This window comes from Taeniopygia guttata, chromosome 4A, assembly GCF_048771995.1.
Source record: "Taeniopygia guttata chromosome 4A, bTaeGut7.mat, whole genome shotgun sequence".
NCBI lineage: Eukaryota > Metazoa > Chordata > Aves > Passeriformes > Estrildidae > Taeniopygia > Taeniopygia guttata.
This window is the reverse complement of record NC_133029.1, coordinates 7,702,436-7,720,606: the sequence shown is the minus strand read 5'-3', so window position 1 is coordinate 7,720,606 and position 18,171 is coordinate 7,702,436. Positions and strand designations below refer to the sequence as shown.

The 18,171-nt window shown below is 42.9% G+C and overlaps 1 long non-coding RNA gene across 1 annotated transcript in view; it reads left to right on the top strand.

Moving 5' to 3' along the window:
• The window catches only part of LOC116808426 (uncharacterized), a 33,381-nt gene extending 28,540 nt beyond the window's left edge, over positions 1-4,841 (top strand). The window contains exon 3 of the long non-coding RNA XR_012055978.1: positions 481-4,841. This is a non-coding gene — a long non-coding RNA (uncharacterized lncRNA). The remainder of the gene's footprint in view (positions 1-480) is intronic.
• Positions 4,842-18,171: the final 13,330 nt, after the last annotated feature.

The following is an 18,171-nucleotide window of genomic DNA, read 5'->3' as shown; positions in this document are numbered from 1 at the left end:
TTTTGATTTTATGTGGTGTTGTGTGAGCAGAGCTGGGAAGCCTGTGATTGTTTTCTTTAGATTATGTAATGAATTAGCTTCTTCCAAAATATTATGCTCTGGGGACTGATCGCAGGAAGCATGAGAGAGCATTTGGGAAAATTACCAGATCTCTGCAATACATACATGTGGGTTTTTTTTGTGTATAGAACAGGATTTTAGAAGGAGTGTTTAAACCATTTTGCTACAAACTCTCCTGACATTGTGTTTGTGCTATCCATACAGTCAGAAAAACATTTACGTGCTGGAAGATAGTTGATTTTGCTACATGATTTGAATGTGGAAAAACATTTGTACTAATTATGCACACACACACAAAAAATAGTAAGGAAGTTCTGTGTTCATCTCTTTTATTTTTGTGATCCAAAATCTGGCTATAAATAAGAGTGCATTTGCTTAATAAAGAAGTATTATCACTTTGCTTCACCATTTCCCTCTTAGGTAAAATTAGCTGTGTTGCTAAGCCATCAAAATGCAGCTGAGAGGAGAACAATGATGAGCCCAGCTGTGCCCCTCGTGCTCCCACAGAGCTGCTCCTGGTCCTTGGTTCATCACTGCCTTTTGTCTCTCCTCGAGGAGCACATAAATTATGGAATTGCCATTAAATGTAAATTCTCCTTGGCCACTTTTTATTCCAGGAGCTGCTGGGAAGGTGACATGGATACCTGCTCACTGTTCCTCCCCAGAGCCTTTTTGATGGGGTGGAATGAGGAATAATAACTAGATTATTGCTGCTGTATGAAGGCAACCAATTACTGGTTGAAGCAGGTAATTATGATGCTGAACATAGCTAGGAAAGTTAACATCTTGGCAACTAGTTGAAATTTGAAATAAAACCTCAGTCTCATTATGTTCTGTATGCAGAGGAACTGAGCAAATAGTGTTGGCTCAAGCCAAAATAACAAATTTGGATCAGACTTCCCTTGTACTGGGATAATAAGTGTGGGATTTCACATCTGGCCTCTCAGGCTGGGCTGGTTTAAAAAAAAAAAAACATCATCAGTAAATTCAATTTTTTACTAAAGCCATCAGAAATTGCTTACCAGGGTTTTGCAGTGTGGTGAATAGCTTCTTGTGACTTCTGACTTTGGCTTGATGAGTTTCCTGTTCACCCTGATAGCTTTCAAAATGGGAGATTCTAAAATGACAAAAACATCAAGGAATAAAAATCCTGTTGGCAACTGCAAGCTGTGTGAACATTCAGACCGCCCCAAATGTGGGTGTCTGCAGAGTTACTGCAGAGAACGGCAATGTTCATAAGCAGATTACTGAGTCATGAGCATGTTTTGAATGTGATTACAAGCAGAGAGACAGAATTAGTCTTTGATTTCCATAAAAAATTAATGAGAGAGACAGACAGGGACAGACAAATTGAAGAGTTCACTTGGTTAATTTTCTACCCAGCAGCTATTGTAAATGTTCCTCTTATTTGCAAAGAAAGATATTAAGTCTATATTGGTTGTGCTGGCCAAGAAAAACTATTAGTGTGCTGGAGGTTTACCTGGGGGCAAACTGTCAGCAAATTATAAAAGTGACAACGTGCTCATTTTGGGACATTTTGATGCATCTTTCACAAGTGCAGTCAATTAAGGGCTCCTCTGGAAATGATGTTTGGCTGCTGTGCTCCTGAACAACAGCTCTGTCCTTGTGTGGGCACCAGTGGACTGATTCCCTCCCTTGAAAGTAGAGTCTAGTTGTGCTTTAAAAGGGTATTAGTGAAATTATGCCCTGCTACAGATGGGATAAAATGAGATTAAATGATTGTTAATGCTATAAATGCAGCAAGTGCTACATCTCTAGGATGAAATTTTATTTTTTTTAATCACGGCTGCTGGGCAGCTTATAATTGAAACAATACAACCCTAGCAGTGGTTCTCTGAAGCAGGGCTGTGAGGTTCACACCCTTTCCCATGGAGTCTGGTTTGAATCTGCCAAGGTCTAGCTACTGACTTTAGCCAGAATTTAAGTACACTTTACCTCAGCCATGCTCCCTCAACTTTCACTCAAGGCAGCCAAAATGCCACCATTTGGCAGAAATATCAACTCTTCCAGATAATTTGTGAGGAACAAAGAGTTCTGATGCTGTCTACAAAATGGAGTTTGCTCTAATTTGCACTAAATACCAATGAACATTTTTGCAGAGATTTCTTATCCAGATCTAATGTCCTGTATTTAGACTATTTACAGATGGTTAAACGGTGAGAGGATGAGTTCATTCCCTATTTAAATGCAACTCACAACAGAACATTGGAAGCTATACTTTTAAAAGGAATAATTGCCCTGACTATAGAACACTTTGTTCCCATAGAAAATGGCTAGGAAACTTGTGTTGTTTAATCTTTTTCAATTTCTTTTTTCTCTTTTTTTTTTTTTTCCCTTTAAATCTTGTAAAATGCTGACTTTTCAGTGAGAGGCAATAAAACTCTCATAAAGCTTATGATGGAAATGGGCATATCTGTCTGGGTGTAATCAAGAGGTATTTTCTCTGTTTAATAACAATAATAAAGATTCAGCTTTGGAGTGGAAATATTTAGTATGAGTATATAAAGTATTCTAGTTGACTTTGGGATGAAATATGGAAAAACTCATGTCCACTGTGTGTTGGGGGGAACAGCTCACTACAGTAAACAAGGTACTATTTCTTTAGATATCTTTCAGAATTACTGGCAGGTAAGACACACGTTTAGTTTCTGCTTTTATGTTCCCTGTTATGATAGTGTCTGGATCAGCATCTTTGTGTTACAGAAGTGCCATAAATAATTCATATCTTTATTTAAATAAATGTGGATTTATTTCCAATTGGCATGGAAAAGACCTTTATTTTCTGTATCATTGTGCACAGTTGTCATACCAGCCCCTTGTTTCAAAATGTTTGTGAGTCACTCAGAATACATCAGTAAATCAAACTGCAGCAAACTTAGCTGAAATTTAATTAGATGATCAACATTTGTAGTTCTGTACTTTCCTAATAAAACGTGTCTCATTGCAGACAGTTTACAAGGCATTGTCACCTCACCTGAACCCATTATTCTTGAAACAACATGGCAAAACATGGAGCAATTCTGTTGATTGTGCTCTGTTGAGTAACAGGGGTCCTTGAGAGTCATTCTAGATTAGCTGGTGATGTGTAACCCAGCAAAGCAGGAAGGAGCATAACTCTGGCAATCCTTGCTCCTGTGGGATGGGAACCACAATAAAAATAACCTCCACGGTCAGCAAGCATGGCCTGGGTAGAGAAAGGATTCACTTAGTTATGTGAAGAGAAATCAAATGGGTAAATTAGAGAAAACAGATGTGGGAGGCAGCTCCTACCACACACAGCAACATATAGCTGGAATACAGACTGTTTGTATTCACACTGGTTTGTGCTGAGCTAGGAAGATGGACATCTACATGAGTTAGAAGATAATAAAAAATTCCACAGATTAAAGCATGCAGGATAGGTTAGAGGGGAACAGAAGCAGAGGCAGGAAAATCAGCACAGCCTAGAGGAATATAAATCAATGGAGATTGAAAAAAAAATGTGAAGAGGAACACATGCCTTGATTTCATACTGCAAAGCCCAAAAAGAGCACAAGAAAAAGTAAAAAACCTGCTGACCAACCTGTAAGGAAACAAAGAGTCTTTCGGTATATTTAGTTTTTCTGTTTCCAGGGGGAAAGCATCACAGTGGCTAGGATTTTCCCTAATTTTCTCTTCTGTTTCTGTGATAATGGGAAATTGTTTCACAGTTTTTCTCATAGGTTTTTCTGGACTTTTTGTTTAAGTATCTTTGTGAGCATGGATATGGAGTTATGGATAAGAGGGCTTCTAACAAAATTTGTCTTTGGTGGAATTGCTCACATCCAGATCTCAAGTCCTAACTCACTGATAAGAAGCAGTAAAACCTGGGTCTTGTTGTGAGTGCACCTGAAAACTGCTGGGAACAGGGTGACAGAGAGGAGCCATGGCTTGGAGACCATCCCTCCAGCTGGGGTGGAGCCCAAGCTGCAGATAAATAAGGTATGGAAACAGGGAGCTGCTGCCTTTCAGTAGGTGCCTCTGAACTCTTAATCTTTTAATTTATTGTGCACTTTTAATTTATTTATTTAGTCTGTCTGCTTCTTCTCTCCTAGAAATATTACAACTTCTCTTCCTCTGCTAAAATCCCTAACCTAAGATATGTCAAATGGTCTAATATTATTGATTATATATGCCATCAACCTTTCTTATTTAGCAAAGAGTATCAGCGTCCCTTGTTTGTCTAACAAAGGTTAAGTTTAACCTTCAAGGCACAGTGCAAAGAACATCTGTTTATTCAGACTTCTAGCCTGGGGTCTGAGAAGCACAGTTTGTATTCGGGACTTCTGGCTGACATTTGTTAACTCAGTTTGCATGCATTTTAATGTGGTTTCTTGTACCCCAAGGCAGTTGTTTAGAATATAATATGATGGGATATAAATATATATATATGGCCAAATGATTATTTTCCAAGTTATTCCTGCTGGAATATGAAGGAGAAAATGAGTTTTTGAGATCTTAAAACCCACAGAGGTCACCAAGATTTTCATCAAGATTGGGATGTGGCACTGGACACACTAGAATTCAGCAGCATACAAAGTAGAGAAAGAGAGGAAAAAGACCAAATCTGACTGGTCTGAGCCTTTTGCTTCTGTGGGGAGAAGCTGCTGTTGGGGAGCAATGGATGGTGACTGTGTGTGCTGGGGCGTGGAGGAGCTCAGACCTCTGGAAATGGAACCTCTCTGCCCCAAAGCTCTTCTGCCTGTGCAGCTCCGTGGCCACAGCAGTGTGTCAGTGTCAAATTAAACAAATTAAAGCGTGGTGCCATGCTGGCAGCAGTGCCAGGGGTGGGGACACGGCTGCCACGTGCCACAGGCTGGGGGGACACCTGGCCCCTCCAGGGTGACCAAGTCCTGGGTCACCCTGTGAGACCTCTCAGTCCCATTCTCGCTGGGTGTGATTTCTTATCTGCCAACACACTTCTGCATGAAGACTGCAAAGAAATGTGGGTTTGCAAGAAAATCCCATTTCCAGTAGAAATCATGCTAAAAATGTAATTTTTAAAATTGTACTTATGATTGCATAGAACTTCTCTTAATGACATTTAAATATGGGGCCAAACTTGAGCTGATGGCATCTCATTAAAGCCAAGGGAATAGAAATTCAAATGTGCATCTTCCTCCAAGTGGTTTATCTAGCAGCAGGAGTTATTATCTGGTGTGACACTGTTATCTGCCAGGAACTGTGTATCTGTACCAAGCTCAAGACAGATACATTTAAACACAGAGGATTCTGAGTGTTTTTGATGACTGAGATAACAAAAAACTTGTTAAGGGTTCAGTACAGTTTACTTAATGGCATCAAATATTCAAACGGGCCTCTTTATTGGTAGGATTATTGCACTGCAGAAGTCAAATGGGGTTTCTTATGATGCCTTAAGAAACCTAGAAATGGAACAACACATACTTTTAGATAATATAAGTGGTAATATAAAGCCTGGTCTTTATTGGAAGACTCCAGGGGGGCAAAACCAGAAAATGTCCACAAGAGCCCACCTCCCACAGGGGTACATACAATTTTATAACTTTATTAAATTAGCATAATTGGCAAAAATCACTGATTAGGAACACAGGTGGTGATGCAATTCCCCTCCAGTTCAAGTCCCTGCTAAATCCTTCCCCCTCAGATGGAAACTGAACCTGTTGATGAAAATGTGTCTCTAAGAGCTGGATGAGGCTTTGGAATATGTTTTCTTTCTGCCTATCAGGGCAAGGAAAAGTACTGGGAAAACTAGCCCTGAGTGCAATAATAGGCAACAGAGCTACAAATATTTGTGTAAAGAAAACAAAGAATATATAAAAGAAAAAAAGGCAAAAATCAGTCTGGCATCACTTAATGCAGTGATTTGTATGCAGAGAGCTCAGACAGAAATGGATGTGTGTGTGCAGAACTGTACCCTGCCTGTACTACCCCTCTTGGAGCACTTCACTTTTCTGTAGCAGCACTGCCCAAGGAGAAAAGGAAGCTATTGCTGTGCCCCTTTTCAGTTGTTTTCATTCACAAAGATTTAAATTACAAACTCTCAGTTCTGTTCCTTTGCAGGGTTTATCCCACTGGCTCTGGCAGCCCCTCATTCCCTCTGTACTGCCAGATTGGAGATGTGCCTGCAGCCCCTCATGTGCTGCTTACATTTCCCTGCACCCTCTCCTTCAACATCTCCCTGGCAGCCAAAGGGCTCTGTTTCCTTTTGCTCAGGCCCCAGGTGAGTGCTTTGTTCTCCACTACCCTGTGGGCAAAGAGCTGTTTCCTTCTCTGGAGCTCACTCACAATCTTCCTCCACAGCATCACTCTGGGAAGGATCTCAGAAACAGGGAAGTCTTGTATTTCTTTCTAATGGAACCACCTCATGAAGCCCCAAACTATTTGCAAGGATGCCTCTAATTTCCATATTCTATTTTCTACCATAACATGCTGTGGGACAAGTAATCTGGATATTTCTCTTGGAGCAGTAAATGGAGATGTCTTTCAAGACATCCTCTGAACCTGTTACCATAAATGTCAAAAACTCCTGATGAATATGCCCTCCCTGGCAAGGAAGCTGTTTGCTTTCAGGTGTTACTGAACATTTTCCCCTGCAAGAAGGTCTTGTGTCTTCCTGGTCCCAGGCAAGCAAGAGCAAACGAATTCATCCTTGGCCTGGTATTTAAGCACATAAAATTATCACCTCCAGAGATGGAGTATTTGTGAACATTCTTGGGAAAAGCCATGTTATTGCTTGGAAATCACACACCCACATAAGGATGATCATCTGCAGTGGAGCTGTGTATCCTCCAGCAATAGATGCTTAGGGAAAAAAACAAACCCACCTCTTCAGAGGGGAACAGAGACAAAATATTCATCCCAATGTGAAAGGGACAGGAAGGATCTCCACGGAAGATATTTAAGTGCAGGAGGCATCACAGCTGAATGTCTCATCTGAGGTGGGTGCTCCACTGCAGGGAGGGAGCTCTGGGGGCTGCTCCAAATTGCAGGAGCACCATGGCTCCTCTCCATTGCCATTTCCCATTCCTCTGTGATGCTCTGGGAATAGGTCAAGGGCACTGTCATTGCTCTCTATTTCAGCTCAGAGGGATCTCTGCTTTCCAGGGCAGAAAATCTGCCTTCTTGGTCTTCCATTTCACAGCATGATTCTCTGGGTGAGAGTTTCAAAATGCACAGCTGAGCCAATGCACTCACTGGGGCAGCATGTGAGTGTTGCACAGCCAGTTGATGTGCCTCTGCCTTAGGGTCCCATGGCCCTTGAGGTGCATTTCATCAGCTCTGTATACATTTCACTATCACTCAATAGGGTGAAAGCTTATTGTCATTAATTGTGAGGGTTTATGTTGGCAACCACTTAGTTCCTATGGTTACATCTCTAAGAAATTGTGAAATAAGCACTTCAAGGCTCTGGGCAGAGAAACAAATTGACTGTTACGGAATTCATGAATGATAATAACTCATTTACTTATAATGCTAATAAATAATTGGTGTAAAATCTTCTAGTACAGCTTTAAAATACTTAGGGTATTTAAAGGTCAGCACTGATCTTAACTCTCCATTAAAACCTCCATATTGCAATAATGCAGCCCAGATGCAACTACAGAGTTTCAGAGTGTTCACTTAGCAAATCCATAACCTGGTCCTGCTCTGCAGGGCTGCCCTGCCTGTGTTCCCCTAACACCACAGCAGGGCTTTCCAGTCTGTGCTAGGTCAGGGTTAGAAACCCCCCTGTTTCTGGCCATGCTAAAGCTGTGCCATGGGAACAATATCCACTGTCTTTGTCTCATGCAGCCCTTTGTCTAGGCCATAGCAGGATCCTGAAATAAACAGTGTTTTGTGGCAGATAAATACTCTGCAATTTGTCTACAAGGTCACCCCTACTACCCCACCCCATCAGGGAATCTGAATCCTTCTGGTCTTTGAGTTATTTTCCTGGTTGTGTTTCTCATTATCCCTATCTTTCAGTGTTTCCGAGTCCTGAGTATCTGCTTTGTGTTGCTGCTTCCCTAACTCCTTTTCACCCATGTTTTCTTCCATCTTGTGTGCTTTCCCTTTTTTCACCTGTCCTCCGTTTGTCTCATGTGCAAGCAGGCAAGCACCAGGCTTTGCACTGTTTTAGGATGCTCTGCCATGTCCTCTCCTATTTGTCTCATCAGTATATGTAGCAGTTCAATTTTTGTCACTCTTTCCCTGCACAGATCTTGATTTGCCTACAATAAATTTTTTATGCCTTTTCTCTACCTTGCCCTGTGAGAGTCAGCTTTCCACAGTGAACCACGGGTGGGGGAAAATAATCCATTTCTGTAACTATGCTTCCAACTTTGCAGTATTGCTCCTCTGCACAGGATAGCCCCACGCTTTGCTTTCGTCCATCAGCAATGTGTACTAAGCACAGGCTTTCCCACTTAGAGCTTACAATATATTGAGTTGGCTTTAAATTATTCCTTCGTGATTCCTGGTGTGGGATGAATCAAGATGAATCACACAGTGGTGGAGGTAATTCCTCCCATCAGCTGAACAATGAATCAGTCTCTATTTTTCTCACAGTTAAGATGCCAATTTGCATGTGGTACTAAATACTGCTCCCTGTTAAAATCAAGAGGCTGAATAAAGTGGTCAGTTTGTTACAAGGTTACAGGCTGAGAGACAGAATGCATATCAGCTATACTGCCTTCAGTGTAAACAAACAGTGTTTAATCATTTGGAGAGGGAAGTCTGGGGGCAGGTCTGGAAAAACCATCTTCTAGAAACATATGAACTAGCAGTTGCTTCAGATAGAAAAACAAGACCATCACCACCCAAGTTTCCTAAAGTCTCTGTAAGTTTGGTCTGAAAGCAAACCCAGGACTTAGTTCTGCAGTGCATATCTGACAGTAGACAGTCTTGTCTGTTGGTGAAATAGTATATTTAAGAAAAAAAAAAAAAGGCAGAGATTGATATTCCTTCAAAAATATTCATAGAAATGTAATGATGCTACTTGTAGTCATCCTAATTGTAGCCTGTGTGTTGTGTATTTAATGAGTTAGATCTGGGGAAAAAATGGTTCTTCTCTTTTTCTGTGGGCCAAAACCAAAGAGTGGACTCTCTTGAGAGAAGGATGAAAAGCCCAGAGATGCTCTGGCAGGCTGGTCTCTAGCAGTTCAGATTAGCAGGCTGTGATATGGAAGGATAGGAGATATCAAAGCCATGTGGAGAAGTTGTGCTGTTGGGAGTGTGGGGTAGCAGCAGATAACCTTGGAGATAAGCCAAGGATCGGAGTGTTAGAGTGGGTTTGGAGGTGCTGAGCCCAGCACACAAACCCCTGGATTTCCTATGGCCAGGCACAGATTTTCTGTGCTGCTGCTTTGTGGGACAGCAGAGGTCTGGCTGGATGAGCTCCGTGGGGCTCTCCTGGCTGGGAGGCGCTGGCACAGCAGGGCCAGGGGCTGCAGGGTCTCCTGGCTAGGATGGGGCAGGAAAAGGGAGGAGGAGGAGATGGCCTAAGTCCCCAGGGCCCAAAGGGTCTGATAGGGCCCATGTCTGCTACACATCTCCTCTGGTACAAACCAGCAGATTAACCTATGACCTGACCTGTTTTGGAAATGCCTTCACCTTTTCTAGGTTAAAGGCTGAAAGATTTGCAACACAAACAAGGAGCCTGTGCCCTTTATTCATTATGTCACTTCAAGTGTTAGCCAAATAAAGAAAATCCTTGCTTCACTTGAATTTAAAATGACACCAAGTCATGATTCAAACTTGCAGTGACATTTATCCAGTTAGCTGGTGTTTGCTATAGGTTGAAGGGACACATAAATACAGTTGTCTTAATATCTCGTGCACATTTCTCAGTGTTCTTTGTCAGTTATTAAGTGCATTAATTCTTCTGATACTAATTTCTGTGCGGTACTGATGAAAAATGCATTTTTTCCCAGGGAGCTGGCAATTGGCAAATATCTCGATGGCAATAAATTAACATAGGAACTAAATTTCTGTTGCCATGGTTTTCTTCTCCACTGATACTCACAGTTACTCTATCTTTACTGTGTCTTTACTCCAGCAAGGGTGGAGAAGCAGAGCCACAACCCAGATCACCTGGATGCCCCAAATCCTCTCCTCCTTCTCACGTGGTTTGCCCTGACAGTGCTCCTGCTCTCTGCAGGGTTCTGTACAAGTTTCGCTTCACTCCCAGACCTGGCAGGGCTCCAGGCTCCTGAGGAGCCAGAAGAACAACAGGGATGCTGCTGAGGAGTGTTCAGGCATTGGAGTGCCCCCCTGCACCCCTCCCCTGCCTCTCCGTGCTCTCGCCCCACTGCAAGGAAAACTTTGCCAACACCACTTCCCTCCTCGGCACCGGGTGATGAGGCTAAAAGCAAAGTGGTTGAACTCAAAGCATCAAGGGACTGGCTTCAGTGCTTGGTACCCTTACATTATTTAAGCTTCCTGAGGCTTCCCAGAGGCTTTTGAGGGTATGCAGATAAAATTCAATGGATCACCTGAGACGTGCCCTGCAGCAGAGGTTTAGCTAACAGGCCCATGCTGCACAAACACATTTCTGTTTGCCAAGGTTGAGATGACACAGGGTTGTAAACCATGCTGCTCTTCCCAAAAGTGAAAGGAGAAGCCATGGAGATGGCAGTGGTCAGACTATGCCCTCAGACTCTGTATGAAAGCAAAATATTGATTTGACAGGACCTTCTGCTGCACCTGCAGTACTTCAGCTGTAGCATCATGCCAGTCCCACGTGCCCCAGGAGAGCTTTACTCTGACTGGTAAATGGGGGCTGAAGGAAATACAAGTCCCCAGGACTGATGCTGGGGTCTTCCATCAAGCACTGGTGCTGCTATTCATGGCATGGCTGATGAGGTCTGTACTGTCTTTCTTTCTTTGATGGACTGGAAATAGTTCTGTTCTCTACAGCTGGAGGCAAAAATGTTTTTCTCCCTTAAAAGAAAGACTGCAAATAAATTAGGTGTTCTCTTTCTTTCAAATTATGAGTATATCCTTGCTGCTGTCTGTATAGAAACATAGTTTTATTTTTCCTTCAAATTTGTCTTACTTTGTTTGCTTTATTAATGAAGTGGGTTTAACTATTTTTGCTAATAATGCTAAATCTAAACAAGACCTTCTAGAATCATTTAACTCATCGGACTATGGTTAAATATTTGTATTTGAAATGTACACATCTCTATTTCTGAATCAAAGGGAATAAAATCCCTGCTTTGCCCTTATTCAGAGATAGGTTCTCTGGAACAAACAGAAATGATGGAGTGGCAGAATTTCTAGTCTTAAGATACATCAGTTTTACAAAATATATTTGTATGCTTCCAGCAGAAATAAAATACCTCTAAGAAACAAGGCAGAAGGCAAGTACATCATAAATTATTCTCGGTGATATTTTTGGGTGGCTGTGCTGGGCTCCTTGGCAGTTCTCAGGGTAGCTGGAGCACCTCATCCTGCCACAGTCCAGTATGTGTGGGTGGGAAGATGTGCTGCAGAGGGTGCTTTGTCTGCACTCATGAGATGTTCACATTACCAAAATTTGCTTTGTGTGTTTACAACTTCAGAAAGAGGCAAATGGCTCTCAGGAAACCCTGGAGTCTGCAACAAGTATTTGAGGTGCTGCTGACATTCTTCTCTCTGTGGGTCAAATCTCCTGGTGTTAAAATTCCTCATTATTCCAGCATCTTTCCAGACTTGGGCACTGCATTTATTGTTGTGTCTAAAGCAAGTGCTGGGCTGGGAGAGCAGAGATTGCTGCTCTTTGACAGCCTGGGCTGGTGCTGCTGGGTACTCCCACTCTGCTCAGAGAGATTTGGGGAGGTGGCACCAAACAGCTCGTCCCTGAGATGCTCCTGCTGTTGCTGGCTTAGTGCAGCCAGGGCTTGCTCTGCACTGGTGCCCCAGGGTCCCTCTGAGTGAGGAGTTTGCAAGATGAAGCCCTTGTAGAACTCCTGGCTGTGTGTTATCCCTCTGTCATGACCCGCCCTGGAAAACAGTGTCTGATAATATCAGCAGGAAAGGTCAAAGGAACACAATCTACAGTAGCTGAGGCAAACAGAAGTCCTGCTCTAGCCAGTGCAAGAGCAGAAATACCAATCCTGGGTGCCAGGGTATGATTGCTGCCAGGTTACTGATGGCAGCCTCCTCAGACCCCCATCAGGATTGCAGCACTCAGCTGCTGTGCAATTTATATTTATTAATACACACAGAGCTTGATTTAAGCACAGCAGCTCAGCAGCAAAACTGCCTCTGATTTATGGTGCAGGCAGGAGGTGACAGTGAGATACAACCCCTGACATGGGTGTGCAGCCTGAAGAGAAAGGAGAGGCAAGGGGAAATGATCTGCATTGTTGCAGGTAACTGGCATTTAATTTATGATACCCAGATATTTCATTCTATAGAATACTTACTTAAATGTTTGATCATAGAGATTTGATTATGATTTTTTAAAAGAATATTTGTTAATAGCACAAAACCCTTTCCTTTACCTTGTATCCATTTGTCAGTGTGAAAAAAAAAATCATTCCAGCTCTTTAACCAATGGCACATCTATGCTTCATACAATATTGAATGTTTCTATTTTTTCCTGGTGAGGTTTCTTTAAATTCTAATATCACCTGATCTTTGTGCAGTTAATTCCCTTGTCATCAAGCTATGTAAGTACTGACCTCAGAATCTCAGAATAGCCTTTGCAAAAAAAAAAAAAAAAAAAACACACAGTAATTTGCATCACTGTTGCTTTGCTGAGGGCTCTGCATATTTCCATTATAAAGTCCCAGTTTCAGTAGGCTGGACAATACAGATTGGTGTGGCTGTTTTCAGCTTTCAGGAGAAAATTTATTCTTAGAAATTGGGTCAAAGAATTTGGTTTGGCAGGGCCGACTCAGAGTGACTCCAGTTGAAAATAGAAAATTTGCAGAGCAGCTCATTAATTTAAACAATTAGGTTAAACTTTATTTATTTTAAAAATGAGAATAAACTTTCAGCAGCCAAGTTGCCTAAAGCTGAACTGAGATGTACAGGTGGAATGAACAAATGGGAGGTGTGCAGAAGACAAAAACCAGCAAACTGATGCACTTTTTTTTTAATATTCTTTTCCTGTCTTGCTTCCTTCGTATTTCATAGTGTCAGTAAAGTTAGGTCTTTCTCAATATTTTATGTCCTTTATGTTGTTGGCTTTGACATTGAAGAAAGGGAGTTATAAATTACACATCTGGCTGGTGGAGATGGGTTCTGAGCCCCCATAGACACAGACCTTCTCGGAGAGCTGGTTGGAAGATCAAGGTCTGAAAACAAACACTCACATTGAAATCCTGTTTATCTTTGCTTCCTTCTCATCTCAATCACAGAGATTTCCTAGGGGAAATTTCCCTGCAGGAAATGTAGAAGTGGCAGTGCCAGGCTGGCTTGTTTGTCCTACCACAACCAGAGCAGTTCTATCACAGGCTCCTTGTTCCCTTTGTGCCTTCCCCATCCCTTCTTCCATCTGTCAGAGGCTCTTCAGGATCTTGAATCCACTTGGCTGAGAGCCATTCCTCTGAAATGGTCAAGTACACACCATTCCTTTGTGAACACTTGTCAATTAACTTTCCCAATCAAGGGCTAATGACTCTAAACAGCACCTTGAGCTCATCACTGGGGAAGGAGGGGGGACCCTGCAGCCAGCACAGCTCCAAATCTAGAAAGGTACCTGCTAAGAAGATTAAGTCTGCAATGCTGAGCATTAAGGCCATCAATATTTATGCAGCAGGCAAAATTCATATCAGGCCTGTCAGGCAGAATCTGTCATTGTGATGTTTCCAAAAGGTTACCAGCCTCGAGATACCTGTTCCTCACTTATGAATGAGGTTGAAGATGAATTGTTTTGCAATTTGAGTCTTAGTCTACTGGTAAACTGCAGGATTCATCACTGAATTAATAGTTTGCTTGGATTCATCTGCAGGGACTCCTCTAGTGCACACAAGGAATAGCAATCTGAAGTATCAAGAGGGTAAGCTATAAATGTTTTTACCTCAGAGAAAATGCCTGATTAGTTCAAGTTCCCTTTATCAGAGTTCCCATACGAAAGGCAAACCCTCAGTGGGAAGTTCTGGCCTACAAAATGGGGTCTTTGTTCAGTGGCACCTGGCCTTGACAGCAGCTGCTGTGGGGAGCCTGGAGAAGAGCACAGGTACCTTGTCTAATATACTGAAAACCTGAGTGGAGCATTACTTCAACAATTATCAGCTGTCACATCTGCCCTCAGCACCTCCCTGCCTGTGCTCTCTTCCCCCAGAACTGGGCTGAGGATTGGAGCTATTAGAGCTTTCAGATAAAAAGAAGCAGGAGAGGAGCCTTTGCTCTCATCAAGTAGAAAGAGAAGATTCATAGCAAAAGGAGCAGCAGAGCACAGCAAGATCTGGTATGCAAAGGGTGCTAGACACAATTCTTCTTCTGACTCATGGTTATGTGATGAACACTAAACCAAGGAGGTGGTTATGCAAGTTTGTATCCATGGTCTGGACAGTGTCCTTTTAATTCCTGCTACCCCTGACAGATACTTTCAGCTCACTGCTCAGCATCCCAGTCCCTGCAGGGATATCTGTCCTTTCCCTTTTACCAGAAGACATGCAGACTAAGGAAGGGAAATTTTTCTGATGTGTAAATTATATGGTGAGAGAAGGAAAATCAGCATGTGAGAAAACTATCTAGGTGATGTATTTTGGGGAGCAGAATCCCTCTGCCAGCTCATGCCCTCCCCACGCTGCTGCAGATCATTGCTGCAGAGTGCAGGCAGTGTGCTGTGAGCAGGTGATGTGTGAGGACTGCAGGCAGTGATGATGCTGGACATTTTCTATTTTCTTCCCTTCAGGCTGCAATTCTGTAGTTTTGACTTGTCTTCTGTTTGCAATAAAACTTATTAACCAACTGTTTTATCAGAGCATTACCTTATTAGTGTGGCACAAGAGTTTCCAGTCTCCTGACAATAATCTGCTGTAAAGGCAGACTCCCACTGAGGCACTGCATGATAAACACCCTCAGGATGCTGCAAGTAATTGATACGAGCTGCAGCTGTGGCTAAGGAGGATCCCTGCAGAGCACTGGCAGGATTCTCTGTATCTCCTGCACAATGTGGCCCTGGAAAGGCTGGTTTAGAAGCCACAGGTACAGGATCTCCAAAGGTCCTGTGGCTTTTTTTTTCTGCTCCAGAAGCTGGGTGAGGAGGGAGTGAGGGCCCAGTGGGCTCTCTGATATCCCAAAGCCATGTTTTCTCTGCCAGCTGTAGCTTGGAGGGGCATGGACACAAGTCGTGGTGCAAACATCAGCCTTGCTCTTTCCTCAGTGTAAAATTTCTGTATGAGTGGAAAATGAAGAAAAGATTGAATACCCCAACATGGTATTATCACTTGATATATTACCGAGGTGCTGCCTCGCCTTTGTAATCCTTCTGCTCTGTTACATAAAATTTGTTCTGCTTTTTTTCCCCCCAGGCCTACAAAAAAACCCTGTAATTTCCTTCTCATGGGAAATTAGTTGTACAGTAAAAATATTTATTGAGGCATGGACACCTTGATCCATTTCCTGTTTGAATCAATAGAAAGGTTGTTATTGATTTTGGTGGGCTTTTTTGAGACAGGCTCTTAAGTTTATCCATTTTTCAGTAGATGAATTCCCTGCCGATGCATGCTTTGTCCTGGTTAGTCCTCATCGTGGTTTTTTATTACTTTTGGGAAGGAATAGGAACATAACAGTGAGTAAAAATGGCCAATTTATAAAATAGAATACGAAAATGTGGCTTGGAGTTAGTGACTAGCATTGCTTTATCCTGAATACCTACAGGTATGATGGTTGAATTTGGTATTTTTCATCTGTGGTATAAAACCTGCCAACGCCATTAAAATCTGATTCAACATGACATTTATGTCACATTTTATCTGCTTGCATTGGTTAACATTGTGTCAGCTGATGTGATGTAACCAGACACAGCCTAACAGCAAGTGATGTGCAAAACAGGCATTCTTGTTCTTCCTGTGCTCAGGACTAGTGTCAGATAACACAAAAGGCAAAATAATCTTTGACTTCATGAATGTCACATTTTCAGGGGGTGGCTACCATGGGGTATACACTATGTCCTACCCCATAATGTTATTCATCTAAATACATGAAATCTCCTCATGGCATTCCTGATTCCCTGTATTCAGGAGTCTGCTGAAGTTGGTGTCTGGTGGTTTAGATCAATGAATCTCTATGAAAGGGCTTTTCCAGGCCAGCAAGTGTATAAAGAGGTGGGGCATGCAAAGGAGCCATACCACAGGTTTGGGAAACCCCAAGTGACAGAGCAGTAGCCAAATCTGAAAGGAGATGGAGTTTGTGTCCTGCACCTGATCCCAGCAAGTGTCCTGCATCCTGGGACTCCTCTGAGCACAGCTTCAATTGGAGGTTCTGTGCTTAAGTTTGTCTGTGAGAAAATCCTTTCCAGGTGTTTAGGGGCGCTGTCTGACTGCTGAGGAGTGAGTGAAGGTGGCCCTGTCAGGGAGGGTGCAGGGGGCAGCTCTTGGGGCTAGAAATCCTCCCAAACTCCACAGGCATGGTGTGACCTGCTGAGATCCTTTTACAGATATGATTCAAGTGAGTCTACATCCCATAACTCACCAGCACAGTACTTACTGTGTTCATATTTTGTGACTGTGTGCTGGTTTTGGCTGGTGTAGACTTAATTTTCTCCACAGTAGCTGGTATGGGGCTGTGGCTTGGATTTGTGCTGGAAATAGTGTTTATAATTCAGGGATGGTTTTGGTTCTGCTAGGTGAAATCAAGGCCTTTTCTGCTCCTCAGCCCAGCAGCCACAGGGCTGGGGGTGCACAGGGAGCTGGGAGAGGACAGAGCCAGGACAGCTGAGCCCAGCTGAGCCAAGGGACTCTCAGACTGTGTGGCTCCATGTCCCTGGAATAAAGCTGGGGAAGAAGGAGGAAGTGGGGATGTTCAGAGGGATGGTGTTTGCCTGCCCAAGTCACTGTTATGTGTGACAGAGCCCTGCTGTTCTGGGAATGGCTGAACACCCATCAGCCTGCCCTGGGGAAAGATGAATTCCCTGGTTTCCTTTTGCTGCATGTGCAACTTTTGCTTTGCCTATTAAATTGGCTTTATTTTGACCCATAAGCTTTCTGAGTTTTAGCCTTCCCATTCTCTCCCTCATTCCACTGGAGGGAGTGAGCCAGAAGCCGTGTGGGGTTGCACCACGGTACACTGACATAAAATAATCTATCAAATAACCTTGGTGTCCATCACACTACAAATTTCAGGCACAATAAAAGCCCTGAGCAGTCAGGTATTCTTGAAAACTGAGCCAAGGCAGCATGATCATTCTGAAACACCTACATTTCTACGGGACTGCTGCTCCTATAAGTGATGGGTTCAACCCATCTGGCCATCACGTTTTACCTCAGAGACTACACATTTTGTCAATATTCTTCTTTTTGCAAGATAAAATACTGCTGGAAGAAAGATCTCTAGGCACACTTAACACATATAATGCCAAGTGATGTATTTAAGCTGATCAATAAAAGAGCTAGAAAAGGTATTTGTCAGGGAAGCAGTGGGCAAGGTAATTTATATTCTGTATGAAATGCCACCTAGGAACACTTAAATAAAATCATCACAATACCTGTTTTTCTGCAGTAAACTGGTCCTTGTAGTCATACAACCAGACTTCCAGCCCAACACAGAGGCAAAAGGTAACTGTCTCAGGGCTGCCAACAGGAAATCAGGAATATTTTCACTGTTGGAGCACGGCAGGAGCCTGTCTGCTCTTCGCCCTCCTCGGTCCTTGGTGGGGCAGCTGAGGCTGCTGGCTGCTCTGGATAACTCAGCCTGGAGACAGGCTAAACTCAGAGCTAACAGTGGCAGAGAATATGAGGATTAAAGGCCTCAGGAGATGCAGTATCCAAACCTCAGCTGGAGCACGGGTACATCTGCTGCCTTGCTCAGCACTGTTATATGAATTGATGGCATCTGAGTGCATCTGCAGTGCTGTCACCAGAGCTCTCCTGGACAGCTTCATCTGCTGCACATCTGCCCTTCCTTCATGAGTGACAGCAGCATCTTATTAGACTAGAAAGTCTTGATAAAACC